This window comes from Amblyomma mixtum, chromosome 8 (genome assembly GCF_055824585.1).
Source record: "Amblyomma mixtum isolate Tamu chromosome 8, ASM5582458v1, whole genome shotgun sequence".
NCBI classification, from domain to species: Eukaryota; Metazoa; Arthropoda; class Arachnida; order Ixodida; family Ixodidae; genus Amblyomma; species Amblyomma mixtum.
In genome coordinates this window covers 44519765-44536892 of record NC_143019.1, presented here as the reverse complement: position 1 = coordinate 44536892, position 17128 = coordinate 44519765, and positions in this window count along the sequence as shown.

Genomic DNA, 17128 nt, shown 5'->3' with positions numbered 1-17128 from the left:
GGACACCCCAGTTTCACCCGACGTGGACTTACGCTCCCTCATTCGCTCAATTATCCGGGAGGAACTGCACGGCTCCACCTTACCGCCAGTTGATTCCCACCCGCCTCCAGCCCCGTCGTCCTCGCCTTTGCGTGATCTCATCAAAGACGAGCTCGCTTCGGTCACTCGCCCCTTGGCTGCGGAACCACCTGTACCGCGTTTTGTGCCTACCTATGCCCAGGTTGCTGCGACGCCTCCTGCTGCTGTTTACCCGTCGCATCCACAGCCCGTCCAGCAAACTCCGGTCTCTGTGTCCCCGAGCCCCGCTATGTGTCCTGTTTGGAGTCCGCCTGCACGTAGGCCGGTGTGTCACTACTGCGGAATTCGCGGGCATGTTGCCCGTGTGTGCCGTCGGCGTCAACGCGACGAGCGCGAGTGGTACCCAGACTTTCGCAACGGAGCTACGTACTCGTCGCCTGCTTACCGTCCGGCGTTTGCCTCCAGTCCTCCTCGTCGCCCATCGTACGGGGACTTCTCCCAAGACGCTCCGCACTCGTCGTACGCTTACCGCCCACCGTTTGCTGACCATACCAATTATCGTCCCTCCTATCCCTCTACCTCTCCGGACCGCTCCTCGACCGACAGGCCGTCGCGCCGCCGCTCCCCATCGCCTTTCCGCCGCTCGTCGTCGCCTCTACGTCCACCATCCTCCCAGACAACTGGCCACACGGAAAACTAAATTGTGCAGTTTCCGGAGGTAAAACTGCACCACACGCCGCCCTCACAATTCCTCCTGCACAGCCATCGAACATGTTAACCGTTGACATTGAAGGCACTGTAGTAGAAGCATTGATCGATACGGGCGCCGCCATTTCTGTAATTAGTTCTGATTTATGTTCTCGTCTTCGCAAGGTGCGCACCCCTTACAGTGGTCCTTCTCTCCGTGCTGCCAATGATGAATCTATGCGTCCTTCCGGATTGTGTACGGCACGAGTCACTATCGACGGCATCCTGCACTACATAGTTTTTGCTGTGCTTCCCTCCTGTGCTTATCCCCTCATCCTCGGCTGGGACTTCCTCCACTCTGCGCAAGCTGTAATTACCTGCTGTCCCCCTACTCTACAGGCTTCTGAATCCGACCTTTCAGCCGTTTCTGTCCTGCCTTCTCATCATCTGGTTGCCACCGCTGATCATGTACTTTACCCCGGCTGCGAAGATGTCCTCTCTGTTGCTTCTGCCCCCGTCAACGCTGGGGACGTTTTCGTCACACCAAGCCCCCGTCTTCTCTCAAGGGGCATCTTTCTCGTCGCGTCCCTGCTCCGCTTCACCAATGGGTCTTCACTACTGACTGCCTTCAACACTACGCCGGAACCCATTCTTCTGCGTCAAGGCACAGCCATCGCTTCTGTGGATACCACTCAACCTGTGGCCGTTCTTTCCTCTGCCCCATCAAGCTTCGCTCTTTCGACCCTTGCCTCTGCCTCTGCATCTATTTCCGCTGCTATCAGCCCCGGTCTCACCCCGACTCAAAAAGATGAATTGCTTGCCGTCTTGACCAAGCATGCCACTTCCTTCGATACCCAGGCAACAACCTTGAGCCAAACCACGGCAGCTAAGCATCGCATCTACACAGATGGTTCGGGCATCATTCGCCGTCGCCCGTATCGTGTGTCTTCTAGTGAACGCAAGGTTATTCAAGATAACGTAGCCGACATGCTCAAGCGCCACATCATACGCCCTTCTTCGAGTCCTTGGTCTTCGCCTGTTGTGCTGGTTCAAAAGAAGGATGGCTCAGTACGCTTTTGTGTTGACTATCGCGCCCTTAACAAGATCACTAGGAAAGATGTTTATCCGCTGCCTCGGATTGATGACGCCCTCGACTGTCTCCAAGGTGCACAATTTTTCTCTAGTCTCGACCTAAGATCCGGATACTGGCAAATACCTATGCATGAGGCCGACAAGGAAAAAACTGCTTTCGCCACCCCCGACGGATTATACGAATTCAACGTTATGCCGTTCGGCCTATGCAATGCTCCGGCCACGTTCGAGCGCATGATTGACACCGTTCTCCGAGGCCTGAAGTGGAAAACGTGCCTATGCTACCTCGACGACATAGTCATTTTTTCTTCGACTTTTTCTGAACACCTTGTTCGTCTCGATGAAGTATTAAGCGCACTTTCTGAGGCCGGCCTACAGTTAAACACCAAGAAATGTTGCTTTGCTTCCACTTCTATCAAGGTACTCGGTCACGTCGTTAGCCAGAAGGGTGTAAAGCCTGATCCCGACAAAGTGGCTGCAGTTTTGCATTTTCCTCGCCCATCGCGCGTCAAAGACCTGCGCAGTTTTCTGGGGCTAGCGTCATACTTCCGGCGCTTCATACGCAACTTTGCCTCTATTGCGGCCCCTTTGCATAAGCTCCTCTGCGCTGACCAGCCCTTTGTTTGGTCTGAGGCCTGTGAGGTCGCTTTTACTACCTTAAAGAAGGCTCTCACATCTGATCCGATACTGGCACATTTCGACGACAATGCTCCAACGATTTTACACACGGACGCCAGTGGACACGGCATTGGTGCAGTTCTTCTGCAGCGGCAGCACTCTTCGTGCGAGCAAGTCATCGCCTACGCCAGTCGTACACTGACTGCAGCGGAGCAGAACTACACGATAACTGAGCAAGAGTGCCTCGCTGTTGTCTGGGCCATTCAGAAATTACGCCCTTATTTGTACGGCCGCCAGTTCACAGTTGTCACTGACCATCATGCCCTGTGCTGGTTGTCCTCGCAGAAAAACTTGTCCGGCCGCCTCGGCCGCTGGATTCTCCGTCTCCAGGAATATGACTTTACCGTCACCTATAAATCGGGCAAGAAACACCAGGACGCCGATGCGCTCTCTCGTTGTCCCCTCGCCCAAACCCAACCTCCGCATCCGCAACCCGTGTCCTCCGCATCCTCAAACTGCCAAACTACCCCTTCGACGGCTATTTCAACCTTGACCGCCGCACCCATTGACTTGATGCCAGCTCCCAGTCTTGGCGATCTCGCCTCAGCGCAGCGGGCCGACCCTTACTGCCGGACTCTTATCGACCGTCTGAGCGGTGCTACGCGGCCACCGAATGCCCGCCTACGTCGCCAACTTAACTCTTTCAAGCTAGTCGACAACATCCTTTTTTGGCGCACTTACAGCCCCTTTGGTGACTCATGGGTGCCTGTCGTACCCCGTTCTCTTCGCCGAGAAGTTTTGCAGGCCTTTCATGATGATCCCCCGGCTGGCCACTTAGGCTTTCAGAAAACTTATGACCGCATCAAGCGCCGTTTCTTTTGGCCTGGCCTCTCAACCGCTGTTGGAAAATATATTGCGTCTTGCATCTCTTGCCAACGTCGTAAACGGAGCACGTCTGCCCCTGCGGGCCTTCTACAGCCTCTCCCCTGTCCTTTCTCCCCTTTTGAAGTCGTTGGGATTGACCTCTACGATCCCTTACCATTAACACCAACGGGCAACCGTTGGATCGTCACTGCCATCGACCACTTAACTAGATACGCTGAAACGGCCCCTGTTCCTTCCGGCTCTGCTTCAGAGATCGCCCACTTCTTCCTGAACGCCATCCTTCTGCACCATGGAGCTCCTCGTGTCCTTATTAGTGACCGCGGCAAGTCCTTCCTCTCCAGCATCCTTGCCGAAGTTCTTCACGCCTCCAGAACCGTGCACAAAACCTCTTCAGCGTATCACCCTCAGACCAATGGGCTCACAGAGCGCTTTCATCGCACGCTGTCCGATATGCTAGCCACCTACATCCAGCCCGACCACACCAACTGGGACACCATGCTTCCCTTCGTTACCTTTGCATACAATAGTGCCGTGCAAAGAACCACCAACTTCTCCCCATTCTTCCTTGTGTATGGACGTCAACCTACCTTCACCCTCGAAGCGTCTTTCTTCTCCGCCCCCTCAACCTCTTCCAGACTCTCTCACGAACAGTTTACTTCTCGTCTTACCTACTGCCGTGCCATTGCCCGCCTGAATACCGACGCCTCCCAAGCCTCCCGGAAAAACACCTATGATCTCTCCCACCGTGCCATATTTTTTCACCCTGGTGATGAGGTACTGCTGTGGACTCCAGTGCGTACCCCGGGATTGTGTGAAAAATTTTTGAGCCGTTATATTGGTCCGTATACTGTACTCGAACAAACGTCCCCGGTGAACTATCGCGTTGCCCCTGTTCATCCTGTTAATGATCGTCGTTGCCGAGGTGCCGAGATTGTTCATGTTTCACGCCTCAAACCCTTTGCCCGTCGCCCTACTGTGCTCTAATCTGCGCCCGGGCCGGTCGCTTTCGTACGCGAGGGGAGAAAGTGTAAGCACAACATGCGACCTTCGTCTTCATCTGTACATAACCATCATCATCGATCATCTTCTTCTTCGAAGGGTTGGTCGCCATACTTGCGGGTGCCATTAAAGCTCGCTCCATCCTGCGCTCTGTCTCCCGTCTCACAATAATAATAATAATAATAATAATAACAATAATAATAATAATAATAATAATAATAATAATAATAATAATAATAATAATAATAATAATAATAATAATAATAATAATAATAATAATAATAATAATAATAACAAATTTTATTAAAGGTACACTGAAGAGGAATCTGAACTCCTCTTTTTGCCGCGGGAACTCAATCTGCACGTTCCGAGCATTCTTAGAAACTTCGATTTATTGCCCTGTGTGGCTGATTTTCCTAATTAAATCGAATTAACGTCCGGCTCCCGCCTTTTTTTTTTAATTCTCTCTCGTACGGTGGGCGGAGTCGACCAACGCGTGGAGTGCCTTTCAGCCAGTCCCGCGGCGGCTTGCGGCTCTGCCATCGGCAGAGTAATACGTAGTAGTCCGTAGAAGCAAATAGACCGCGCGTATTTTTATTTCTGCGGGCTTATTTTGCGGCTATATTATCTGCGAATGAAACTATTTATTCACGGAAACCTAAAGAACAAAATAAAGCGAAAGCAAAGCCTCCACGGAGCTGCCTGCAAGGCACTCCACGCGTTGGTCGACTCCGCCCACCGTACGAGGGAGAATTCAAAAAAAAAAAGGCGGGAGCCGGACGTTAATTCGATTTAATTAGGAAAATCAGCCACAGAGGGCAATAAATCGAAGTTTCTAAGAATGCTGGGGACGTGTAGATCGAGTTCCCGCGGCAAAAAGACGAGTTCAGATTCCTCTTCAGTGCACCTTTAACGCAAGATTGCCACAGCAACATGGCTGCCTTCTTATTCCTATGCTATGCGCCTCGGATTTCCCATTAAGTGCAAGCTTGTTTTTGTGGGCAGTATTATATGGACTATTTCGTTGGCCGGCTCAGGTTTAATTGGTCCGCAGTTACGTTATCCCATTGTGTGCTACGTCACGTGCGGGCTCTCGAGCTGCAAGTGTTCACCAGTAGACGCAGCGTTTCGGTGTGTCCCGTATTTCCTTTGCTGTTGTGCATCGTGGAGAGGGCTATACGGGAGCCATACGAGTGAAGGAGACACATTAGCGAAACGAGGAAGCAAATACACCGGAAAATACCTGTATGCCTTTAGAGTAACCGATAAAGCGACCTCTTTTTAACCATGCAGAAAGTGAAATAGCGAACTTTTAAAAGTCTTAAAATCATAATATTTTAAAGCAATGCTGTAATTACATAAAACGGGGCGTTCTCGGCAGTGACAGTTCTTACGTGGGACGAGACCAATGGGGAGGAAAAAGAGCGTCGGTCGGCGTAAGAGATTACTGGGCTGGCTGTGCTGCAAACTCTCACTCTAGTCGGATACAACTCAAGAGGGCGAGTTGGTGATGGTTCACTTGCCACATAGCGCTAAAAAGACACGGACACAAGGGAGACACAGTTGTAAGTGTGTTGTAAGTGCAGTTGTAAGTTAGCGCCCGTCCTGTGTGTCTCCCTTGTGTCCGTGTCTTTTTAGCGCTATGTGGCAAGTGTACAGCTCAAGACCGAAGCTGCAAATGTCCCTCAGGGGATCTCCTCCAGGCAACGACATCGACCGATTTTAATGACGCCGTGGTTAATCTTGGTTATTTCCGCTTTCATCTGCTACCCCCTGCGATTTCACGCTGACGAGTCCAAAGTAATAGGTCAAGGGGGAGAATCTGTCAACGCAGCTGGCTGGAAGGGCTTCTTTGAGAGGCATTTGCCGCTTCCTGCTTGAGTTGTATCCTACTATAGACACTAATAAGGGAGTAATTACTCATTGGCATCCACCCGAGCGCAGCCATACGGCTACAAAGGAAAGCTATACAGCTTTCTCAGAAACTTCGCAGTTAAAGAAAAATTCGTCCTGGTCCGGGGTTCTAAACCGGGACCACTGCTTCACCGGAGCAGTCGCGGTGGTCCCTGGTTCGAACCCCGGACAGGGACGAATTTTTCTTGAACAGCAAAGTTTCTGAGAAAGCTGTATAGCTTTCCTTTGTAGCCGTATGGCTGCGCTTGGGTGGATGCCATTGAGTAATTACTCCCTTATTACAAATCTACTCCACCTTGAGGGAGTCCCTAAACATTTGACCAGCTACTATAGACACTGTAGCACTCGGAGTTGGAGGGGGGAGGGGGGAGGGTTGTGAGGTTTTCGCAACCACCTTACCAAAGATTAACTATAGAGAGACGCTCTTTCCGCTTCAAGATTTCGTCATGTAGGATTAGTGCATGCCTACCTCCCTAGTGCTCATTCATCTTCGCGAACAGTAAATCAGTTATATCTTTCTTCTTGGGGCCAGGCCTTGCCCACCTGCAAGTGTATATAAAAGGATCTGTGCAACAATGCATTGCAGAAGCTACAGCGTTAACTCTTCCTCTAAACTGCAGCCCTCCTGTAGTGCAGACAAATATATAGAAAGTCACTGGTCCCAAGCCGCGGTCATATGAATAATTCCACATACTTACACACTGTCAGCTCCCATGTCACATTTAAAAACAGAGGCGCCAACTCATTCCTGCGATAACGAAGCACGCCGAGCTCGAACAAACGGACGAGGACGCCACGTGCAGCCCCAATCAAAGGAACGCCAAAGCAGGTCGAATGGAGTGAACGCCGCAGACACCGTCAGCGCTCGTTACGCCGCCAACTTTCAACCTATGCACGTCGAGCCTTCTAACAGCCAGGTAATGCGCCCACGCAGTTCGCGTTGCGATACAAGCCACCTCCACCATGTGCGACACCCGTAACTTCGGCCAAATGCTGTTCGGCCAAAGTTTTATCGTTTCCACTGAGTACGCAGTTTGGCAGCAGGCGGCAACTCTCCTTTTCAATGGCCGTTTCCGCCTTCGCCGCCGGCTTAGTGGAGCGCTTTTCTCCCATCTGCATTATGCGCATAACTAAGCGACCTTTCGGTAACTGCTCTCCTTCTCTCCGCGCTTCCATAGACGCTCGAATTAAGCGCACTCTCGAGCAAGCACACACACACACGCCCATCACGGCCGCTTTCTTCTCGGAAGTGCCGTGACGAACGACCGAGAGCGCGAACAGACATGCCGAAGCCTGCGGCGTCCGAGCGCAGTATGTGAGGGGCCGACAAGCGAGGTATAAGTGACGTGTATTAAGCGCTCTATAGCCGCTCCCGCTGGCGGTTGCCCACCGGGAGACCCGAATCTAGAAAACGTGCTGTGGCAGTTATACTGTTCCCTGGACGCGAGCGAGTTTAGGCTGGCGCCGAAGCGTGAGCGCGAACATCAACGCAGGTACCGCGTTGTTGCGAACTTAAGCTGACCCCGAATCAATGCACTTCTCCGTCTTTTACAGCGCAGCTGTTAATGGCTCGTTTGGCCCTTGAGCGGCGTTGGCGTTGCTGGAACCGGATCACGTGGCCGCGGATCAATCACGTGGCTATACGACGTTTCTGATTGACTTTGAGGACATTGACGCCGCAACTAACTAGACCTCTTCCACCTCATGACCACGGGTATATAAGGCTGAGTAATGACGTCTTCAATTGAGCTCCAGAAATCACCAGGAACAGCAGCGCTTTATTAGACACCTTTAGCATGCCGTGTACCGTGTTACCGTTAGCGCTACCGGAGGACCGGGAGCCCGCCCACCACCGCTGAACACGCGCTGATTGGTCCCGATGGTGCAGGCGTGCGCGCAGCTGCCGGGTACGTGGCGCCATCTGGCGCCGTCAAGACGATTTGCGCATGCGCATTGGCTGCGCACGGGCTACCGGTACTCCGGTACAGGTAACGGGAACACGGTACACAGTAAGCTAAAGGAGTCTATTAACGCATTACCGAGTGTCGTAATCGTCTAGTGCGTTCTGTGTGAAACAGAGAAAAACGACCGCGGAACAATAAAACAAGGACGGAAGGACGGCACATCATTTCTCGTGCTTCGGAACGCTACTGCGCGCTTAATTCCAGGTCCTACAAAGAGGACCACCGGTTGCGGGCTTTACGCGCTTACGTTGCTCTCTGCTATGAGGATTTGCGCTGCTTTTCGGTTGAGTTCATGACTGGCAATAATTTCTTCCGGGACAATTTTAAACATGAAATACTTTCAGCTTTCGTTCTCGGCGCGCCACGGGGGACCTTGGCGCCAGAACGGAGAGAGAGAACACGGGGAAAACCGACGGTAGGTTACATAGGCGAACCTAACGAATTCTGGCGAAACATGGGCGAAACTTTCTGCCTGCCCTCTGGTACATACGTGCTGCGCTGCCGCCAGAGCAGCGCCTGCGTCAACAACAGTGTCTTCCTTCTTTGTACCGTTGTGGGCGTAACCAGCGCTCGACGGGAAGGAGGCTGCGCTTTGTCGTGCATCCCGAGCGCCGCACGCGCAGTAGACGTGTGAGCTGTGCTAGAGCACCACCTGTTGCGGAACCCGGGCACCCGCCAGCAGTTTTTCCGCACCCTCATTGTTTGCAACAGGTTCAGTGCCACGCCGAAGGATGGCGCCATGGATTCCCACGAGGCGTTGCACTCTGCCTCCTAAGCGACGCTGCGGGTGGATGGTTGTGTTTCGCCGAGACGAGACTTTGCCAAGGCAACGAGGTTCAGTCTCTTGAATGTGCTACACCGGTACTGCAAACATTTCATGCTTGCGTCTACCCTTGACCACGAGAGAGAGTGCATTTTTCCGGAACCGATCTAGAGATTGCAAATTTCTCGAAGTGGTCGTTCCTAACGTCATCATCTATTCACCCGACGGGTTTACTCGACTGCTGAGCACTCTGCTGCTGATTGGCGAGTCCCGGGTAGTGATGCAAAACTATTGATAGTACTATCTATACTATCGATAGTTGGGTTACTATCGAACTATCGATGGTAAAAAAGACTGTCGATAGTACTATCGATAGTTAGTACTTTCGATAGTAGTATCGATAGTACTATCGATAGTTAGTACTTTCGATAGTAGTACCGATAATACTATCGACAGTAGTTTTGATAGTTCCATCGCTAGTAATATCGGTAGCCGTATCGATACTACCTGTTATGTATACTACTATCGATTTGATAAAATCAACCACGCGTAGCCACTGCATCCTAAACTTGGTTTCCCGAGTGTGTGGTATGGAGGTGATGGTATGAGTAATTGACAGGACTCATCCGTTTTCGCGGCCTACGCGTCACCGAGCTTTGCAGACGTTCCCTATGTAAAGTTGCTGAATAACATGTTAGCGTGCGAATGTCCTAGTTGCGAAGCATGTGTGCGAAAAGCATTTCTGCAGCGGTTGCGTCAGCAGGACGACGTCTGCAATACACGATAGTGTCGTGTAAGCCAGCATAACTTGTGCTGTTTGTTTTTCAATGGGATGCAGTCCCAAGTATTTTTTCGAACTGTCCCAGTGCACGTTAAAGAACCACAGCTGGTGGAAATTTACCCAGAGACATCTACTACGGCATCCCTCATAGCTTGAGTCTCTTAGTAAAGTTAATCCTCGTGAGACTATGAAACCAATCAAGTATCGCAAATATTTTAGTTATATCGCTGGCCAACAAATGCATAATCTAATATTGTTACTATCAATAGTCTTACCATCGACAGTTTCACTGTCAATAGTCTTGCTATCGATAGCGGTATTATCGATAGTATTACTGTGGATAGTAATACTGTCGATAGTAGAATCGATAGTATTACTATCGATAGTTGACTATCGATAGTAGGCTATCGATAGTCGGCTATCGATAGTAGAACTGTCGATAGTTTATTTACACTATCGATAGTTTCAAAAAACTATCGATTATATCGATAGTCAATTTTTCGACAGTTTTGCATCACTAGTCCCGGGGTCAATTTCCGCCGTCGGCAGCCGCACTTAGACGGAAGCGGTACGTAAAAGCACTCAAGTAATTTCTGGTGCTCGATATTACCACGAAGCGTTGTTTTGATTCTGAATTCTACGATTATATGTTTTCTGTCTGTAGCCTTCGGGGTGCGGGCCACGCGAGGCGCGGTCAGGTTTCTCTGGATTGATTGCAACCGCACGCCACACTTTCTACAGCATTCGAGGTCGTAGATCTTTCAGGCACGTAATCTCTAAAGTTGACTACGAAAGTTGAAGGTTGACTACGTTATCAAAGACAAGCTGAATCGCCAGATTTGAATCCTAGAGGGACGTGTGTTCCTCCAAGAACGCCTCTTCCTGCAGACAATCCGACGGAGAGGGAGCGAAACGTGGTCATTTGCGAGGCGGCGCACGCACCCTGCCGAAATAGCGTTTCCGATAGACGGTTTCTAACTGCCGCCTCGAGGGAGGCGCCAGTGCGCCGCTGTCAGAGTAAGATGGCCGCCGCACGGAAGCCAAAAGCGTGCGCCTACAATCTTGAAGCGCGGCACGAAACGCTGTTGCACGCACGCCGTGTTCACACTTGTGTCGAAATTTTCCTCTTCGTTTATTTTTTCCTCCGTCCATTTGCACAAGCTGCGCTCCTGTCGAGCAACCGCTTCGCTAGTTCTCAATGCGGTTTGCCTCTGTAATTGGTGAGGAGTTTTTGCTTTTGTAATCCCGTGGCAAGAGAAGAGCGCTTTTGATTTAAAAGAAAATTGAAATATGACGAATAGTGATAAAGCGGCGCTGAAGAAAAAAATTGTCAATGGCTTAGCTCAGCTAAGCCGGGATATGTACGTAGAGAGAGGTACGGTACATCCCTGGTTACGTCCAGTTGTTTTGCTTATCGTCATGGCTACATGCTATACATTGAAGACGAGACTTGTGTTGAAGGCGGCACATGTTATTCAACTATTTTTTTTTTTCCACCGCCGCGTCGCCATCATCTCTCGATCGGAGGCGCGGCGCCGGCAACTGGGACGTCACTCGGCGGCTCCTCTCTGTCGGAGTCGGTCGGTATTCTTGCGGTCTGCTTCTCTACCGACTTAGCCAGACACTAACTTCCTTCCTATGGCGGATGTGGGCACGCGCTGTTAGTCCTCATTTTTGGTCGCAGCTCTTTTTTCCTCTTCGAGGGGCACGAAACGGCCTTTCTTTTTCTAGTCAACCATTCTCCCTGTTTCATCTCGGCGGAGTAAAGTAGAGATGCCTGGGAGGCCTTGCTGCGAAGCGAGTCCCCCGCCGAACAGCAACAAGTCATCCGCCAGGCGACGGAAGCCGCGAAGAAGCACTGCAACTTCGCCTGTCTTTAGTCGCGGAGGGCCCGACCCCGCCCCTTGAGCCTGCGCGCCAGGGGCGGGGAGTAGGAGGCCTCCTACATCGGTGATGATGATGATGATGTCCTCAAGCTTAATGGCACATACCCACGGTGGGGGATTGGCCATGAAAAATAACGTTCTTCTTCTTCCTCCTCCTCTTTTTCTTCTTCTTCTCTCGGTCGGAGGCGAGCGGTGCACCAGCTGACCGGAGGACAAAAGGTGTTCCCGCGGCCATCACTGTAGCGCATCCTATGCACCACTGATGATGTCCGTAGTTTTAAGCACAGCACCTCAAAAAGAAGCACCCACTGCCGCTTCACAAAGCAAGAACTTTTAAATTTTGCCAAATCTTTCTTTTCTTTTTTTTTGTTTTTCCGTGTAGTTAGATCGCTGATTCGGATTCTTAAGGTAGGCTGAACTTAACGTCCACCAGGCTGCGCGTCGTCTATGAAAGGCGTCGTAGTGAAATGGGTCTGGGTTCCAACTCCATGAGGTCCTTTAAATCACACTGACACCGCACATTATACGGGCGCCTTTTGCATTACCTCCTCATCGAAATGCAGCCCCCGCGGCTGGAATTCCATCCCGCGACCTCGCGATCAGCGGTCAAACACAGCAGCCGCTGATCCATAGCGATGGGTTGAAAAAAAAAAAAATCCACTGCCATTTTTTTCCTTGTTCCTCGTGTACGGACAAGCTCTAGGACTAATCTATTGCGCCCCGCTTCTCCTGATATTTCTTTAAAGCCCCTCCATATGCATCTTCTCTCTGGCGTGTTTATGTAGAGATTTGGAGCCATGCTCGGCGCCGGTATGTCTACAACTCGAACGCTCTGCGGCTCAGGCTGCCCTCGGCGCTGACCGACGACGGCTCATTTGCAATGCAGCCGCGGGAACTGCGGGTCGTAAAACTTCCCTCAAGTCCTTGGAGCCCGGCCGTTAATCGGGCTGGGCAGCGCGATTCGCGCGCGGTGTGGGCCGACGGCTTCCAACGGCGGGACACGCAGCTTCCTCCGAAGCCTCGGCTTCCACGTAGGCACGTCACGCGTGCACGAGAAAATGCTGCTCTTGCGGCGACGAAGAGCCGCAACTCGATAGGCGGTGCAAATTAATTCCGGCTTTATTCGGTACGAGCTGGTTGTAATGTGGGGCTGCGTGAAACTGTTGCTGCTACGCTTAATGGCAGCGGGGCCAAGGAAAACGGCTCGCTTTATGAATTATGAGCGACGCCGTCCCCCATTGTGCGGTTCGCATCGCGTCGATGACAAGGTAAGTGCTTGTTGGGTAGCTCTCAGACTAGGGCTTGGCGGGAATGACGTACGCCTGTGTAGGAACTGGCGCTCCCGCTTCAAAGGGAAGCCTTTCGCGGCAGACCTTATACGGACATGCCGTGAAGCTTATACAAACTGATTCCGTGTCACCCATTACATTCGATAATTATTTATGGAATGGAATTGTTTATGCAAAGCCCTACGTGTGCCATTATTGCCGAGAAGTGAAAAAAAAAAAAACAAGAGCGTAGAATAAGACGCCAAAGAAAATTTCTTTCTCTTGGTTACCACTAACCAATGTAGGAATGAAATCGCTCAGCTTAGGGCCCTTCGTTGGGCAAGACAGTATTGCAGATAACGAGCAATTTCCCCACTGTTCCCGATGGAGTGCTCCTTCAGAGTCTCTGACTTGAGCCACTGTGCACCGTGGTAACAGAGACCTTCAGCCTACACCGCGTTCGCCAGCCGCCAGTGCTCATGCGCAGATGGCTTCGACAAGACAGGTGGCGGCACCTGGCGCCATCCGAGCGCTCCACATTGGAGGCTGGTACCCGTAAATTTCCAGAGGCTTTAGGTACCCCCGGTGACGGTAGGCAGCGCACGCTGCGGTATAAAGACTAATCGGAAGTTTCTGGGCCGCGTGTTATGGGCAAAGTCGTACGCTCGGAAGAGGTTTAGCGAATACAATAAAAGCCAAGCGGTCTTCAATAAGAGGTCCAGGAAGACTTCTGTCTGGCCAAGTAAGTAAAACCTCGGTCAAAAGTCATCATGGTAAATGGCTTGCTTTATCATTAGTATTGGGGACCTTATGAACGCCTCTCAAGCTCTAATTCTTTGCAGACAGGAATCCTAATCGTGAGGTTTTAACGCATTTTGTTCACCACGGGTGCCGAATACGGGCTCCACCATAGATTGCAAAGGGAAACCAATAGTCCTGAAGACATTTGGCCAAGGCTGTACAAGCTGAAGCTGAAGAAAACACTGGTGGGGCCATTACACATCGGCACACGTCCCTGTTATTTTTTCTGCTCGTGCGATCTCACAGCCGCATATTTGATCAGAACCCTCGTGCATCGGTGACTAGCCTTGTAGCACTTGGCACTATTTTCGCTGGTGGTCTAAAAATTAATCCATTTGGAATAGCTATTAATAACTTAACCGTAATTACAGAAAATAATTGAGCAACAAATGCCAGTAAAAGTCAAGAACCGCACAGTTTAAATGCATGCTTTTCTAAGAGCGGCAAATGGCCCGTGAAATGGACTCACTACAATTCTTATTTCATTAAGATGCATTAAAATAATGTGTTTTAGGTTCCTCTTCCTAGGGTACTCTATAACCGTGCCGAGTTTTGCGTCTTTGTGTTGAATAGTGCGATCTCAGTGAAATTGTGAGACGTTTGCAATTCTCGTTCTGCCCCGGCTTATCGTGCAGACGGAGCTGCAAGGGCATGAAGAAAGTTAGCATTAAGAGGACGACGGGATTCAAGTCCTGGCTGCCGGCCACCCCACCAGGGATGGCTAGGAGGCTGCCCTGCTCGGTTGCTCCCACCTCCACGCCCAACAAGCCCTGGTGGCTCGAGCCGAAGCCGCCACGGAAGCCACGGGGGTCCCAGACTAGGACCCGCCCCCACCACCACCCTTTGAATCTGTAATGGTGAGGTCCTGAAGGTCTGACCCAAAATCTTCTCTGTACATAGTCAAAGTTCAATAAAGTTTACCACCACCACCACCGGTTCGGACGCATATTCAGTTATACCTAGTCTTAGAAAATTGATATCTTCATAGGCTCATCAAGATCTCATAAGAAACTTATTACGATCCCACACGGTTCATCATGATAAGGATCACGATCTTCGACGTGCTGGTCTTTATTGACTAGGAGAAGTCGGCTGAGAAAAACCGAACTGTGGACAGCGAGCGCGAATGTACTCATCAGTCACTGGTATTTTTATTTATTTATTTACAATACCCCTAAGGGCCCTCGTGCGAGGGTATTACATAGGGGGGGGGCACTACAATGCGCTAAAATTATTCCATAGACCTCCTCAGAAATCACCTTCAGCGAAACATTAGTGCAAGCACGCATAGTAGACATTGTAAATGTGCCAGGCTTTTCCTACATGAGGGAGACGCATAGAAACACTAGCGGTGCTATTTACTAATGTTCCTGCAGCTTAAAAAGAAAGAAAAACTAAAGGAAGGAGCGCCAAAGACGGCATTAGTTGTCTTACATAAGCTCAGTTATAAAACTAGATTACTTAGGTTGCATTCATGCTATCCGTATTTCTTCCATACGGTTCGCTGTCATTCCTTTTGCTATATCGGAGTGTCTAGCGTTCCGTCCAGACGGAACATTTGCTGCTGCTGCAGTTCCGTCCAGACGGAATATTTACTGCAGCTATAGTTCCGTCCATACAATAGACAGTTTTAGTTTCACGTACGCAGAAGCTTCACGTAATAGAGCGCTTACGGGTCACCAGTGCGCGTGCGCAGAACGTGAAGTGTCAGCGTGGGTCGCACGGACGTACGTGATATTCGGATCTTTGCGCTGCGGTCTTCACGTTGCTTGCGTTCCTGGCGTTGGCAGGATGGCGGCGCCCTGCCCGCCCTCTTCACAACGATAACAGCTTCGTCGCTAATACCTCGACGTGGTATCGTGCTGTAAACTGCTGTATTTGCCTTCAGTTGGTCCATTCTTGCTCTCGCATGAAGTTTTAGGTGAGAACTACCTTTTGTTTTCCACATAGAAATCCGTTTCAGCAGCTCCTAAGCCTGACGGAGAAGCGTTTGTGGTCGTCATAGCAACGAGTGTGCCAACGGTCTCGCGAGACCACGCGAAGCTCAAAACCTCGCGAAATATCGCAAGACCCTCGGCACAGTCAGCGGGAAAAGCAAAACGGTGCACGTTTTGACTTCATACGCACACGTCGTCAACATGAGTGGGACACCAGTGCGCCTTCGCTTCTCGAAAAGCAATGATTTAAATATGCCGCGGGACGTAAAGGAATGCAATTCCTTTGAAGATAACATGCAACATACAGTTAGGTGGAATGAAATCGTTCAACGTTTGTCAGAAGAAAGGGAGAAAGTATTTAGCGCCCGCATTGTCGCTTGGCCTGGCTCCGCCCCAAGCAGCTCGACTAAACAAAATTAGTTTTTTTTTATCTGTACTAGATGGCGCGGCACAATATGCTAGCGCATTTTTTAGGTTCTATGACAGATCTACACAGTTTGCGTCCCGTACGTGTAGCTAAAACTGTACGAAGCGACACGAGCGTACGCTACGTAGACGGCTCACGTTTACGTGCGTGAAGGTTCAACGTATGTAAAACTAAAACTGTCTAATGTCCGTACTGTCCATAGCATTTCTTTTCCTCTGCAATAACCAGTTGACAAAGCTGTATCCAGACGTCCTCTCTACGCATGTATACGGCACCAAAATATCTGTCCGCGTACTGCGTTTAGTTGCATCCTCGAAGGTATAACTTCCGTGCACGCATGCAGGATCGGGAAAATGACACTGTTAGAAGCAGAGTGCAGAAACTCTTTTGAAGTGATGTGAAGACTTGTCGCTGTTTGTGCTGAAAGATGACGTAGCGCGAAAAAGACTACGACGTACACAAATATGGTTAACAAGCATTATGCAAACGCACCAACAAACCCAAGCCAAAACTCGTTCTATTGCCATTTCTCACTGACTGCTTGGAAAATAAAATGATGCAGCAGAATATCCTGTCACACATTAGGCGGAACAGGATTGCCACTTTTTTAAATAAACATGCAAAAGTCTGCTGCAAGCAAACTGGTTTCCCAATCCCTAACGCCAGCTTTAATTCCGTCTTGACATAACTGTTGTGGCAGATAATGCTGGACAGAACTGTATGGTGTCAGATACAGTTCCGCCTGGACGGAACCACATCGCTACTTGCAGTTCCGTCTGGACGGAACTTTATCGCAAATTGTAGTTCCGTCTGGACGGAACTCTGGCCACAGCCTTGCTATATATACAGCATTCCCCTTCATGATAAAGTTTACATCATATGCGTTGGTGATATTACGATGCTGATTCAAGTTACCAGTTTCATCCCATTTAAATAATAAAAAAACCGCTGCATCTTGGTAGTGTTCCGCTGATTAAGAGATACAAAAAAAAGAACAGCCCCAGCCCCCCTGAATTCAGCCGCACGCGAACAAAAATAACGGTGAAGAATATTTGTGGACAGCGTCGGAGCACAAAGGAACGCGCACA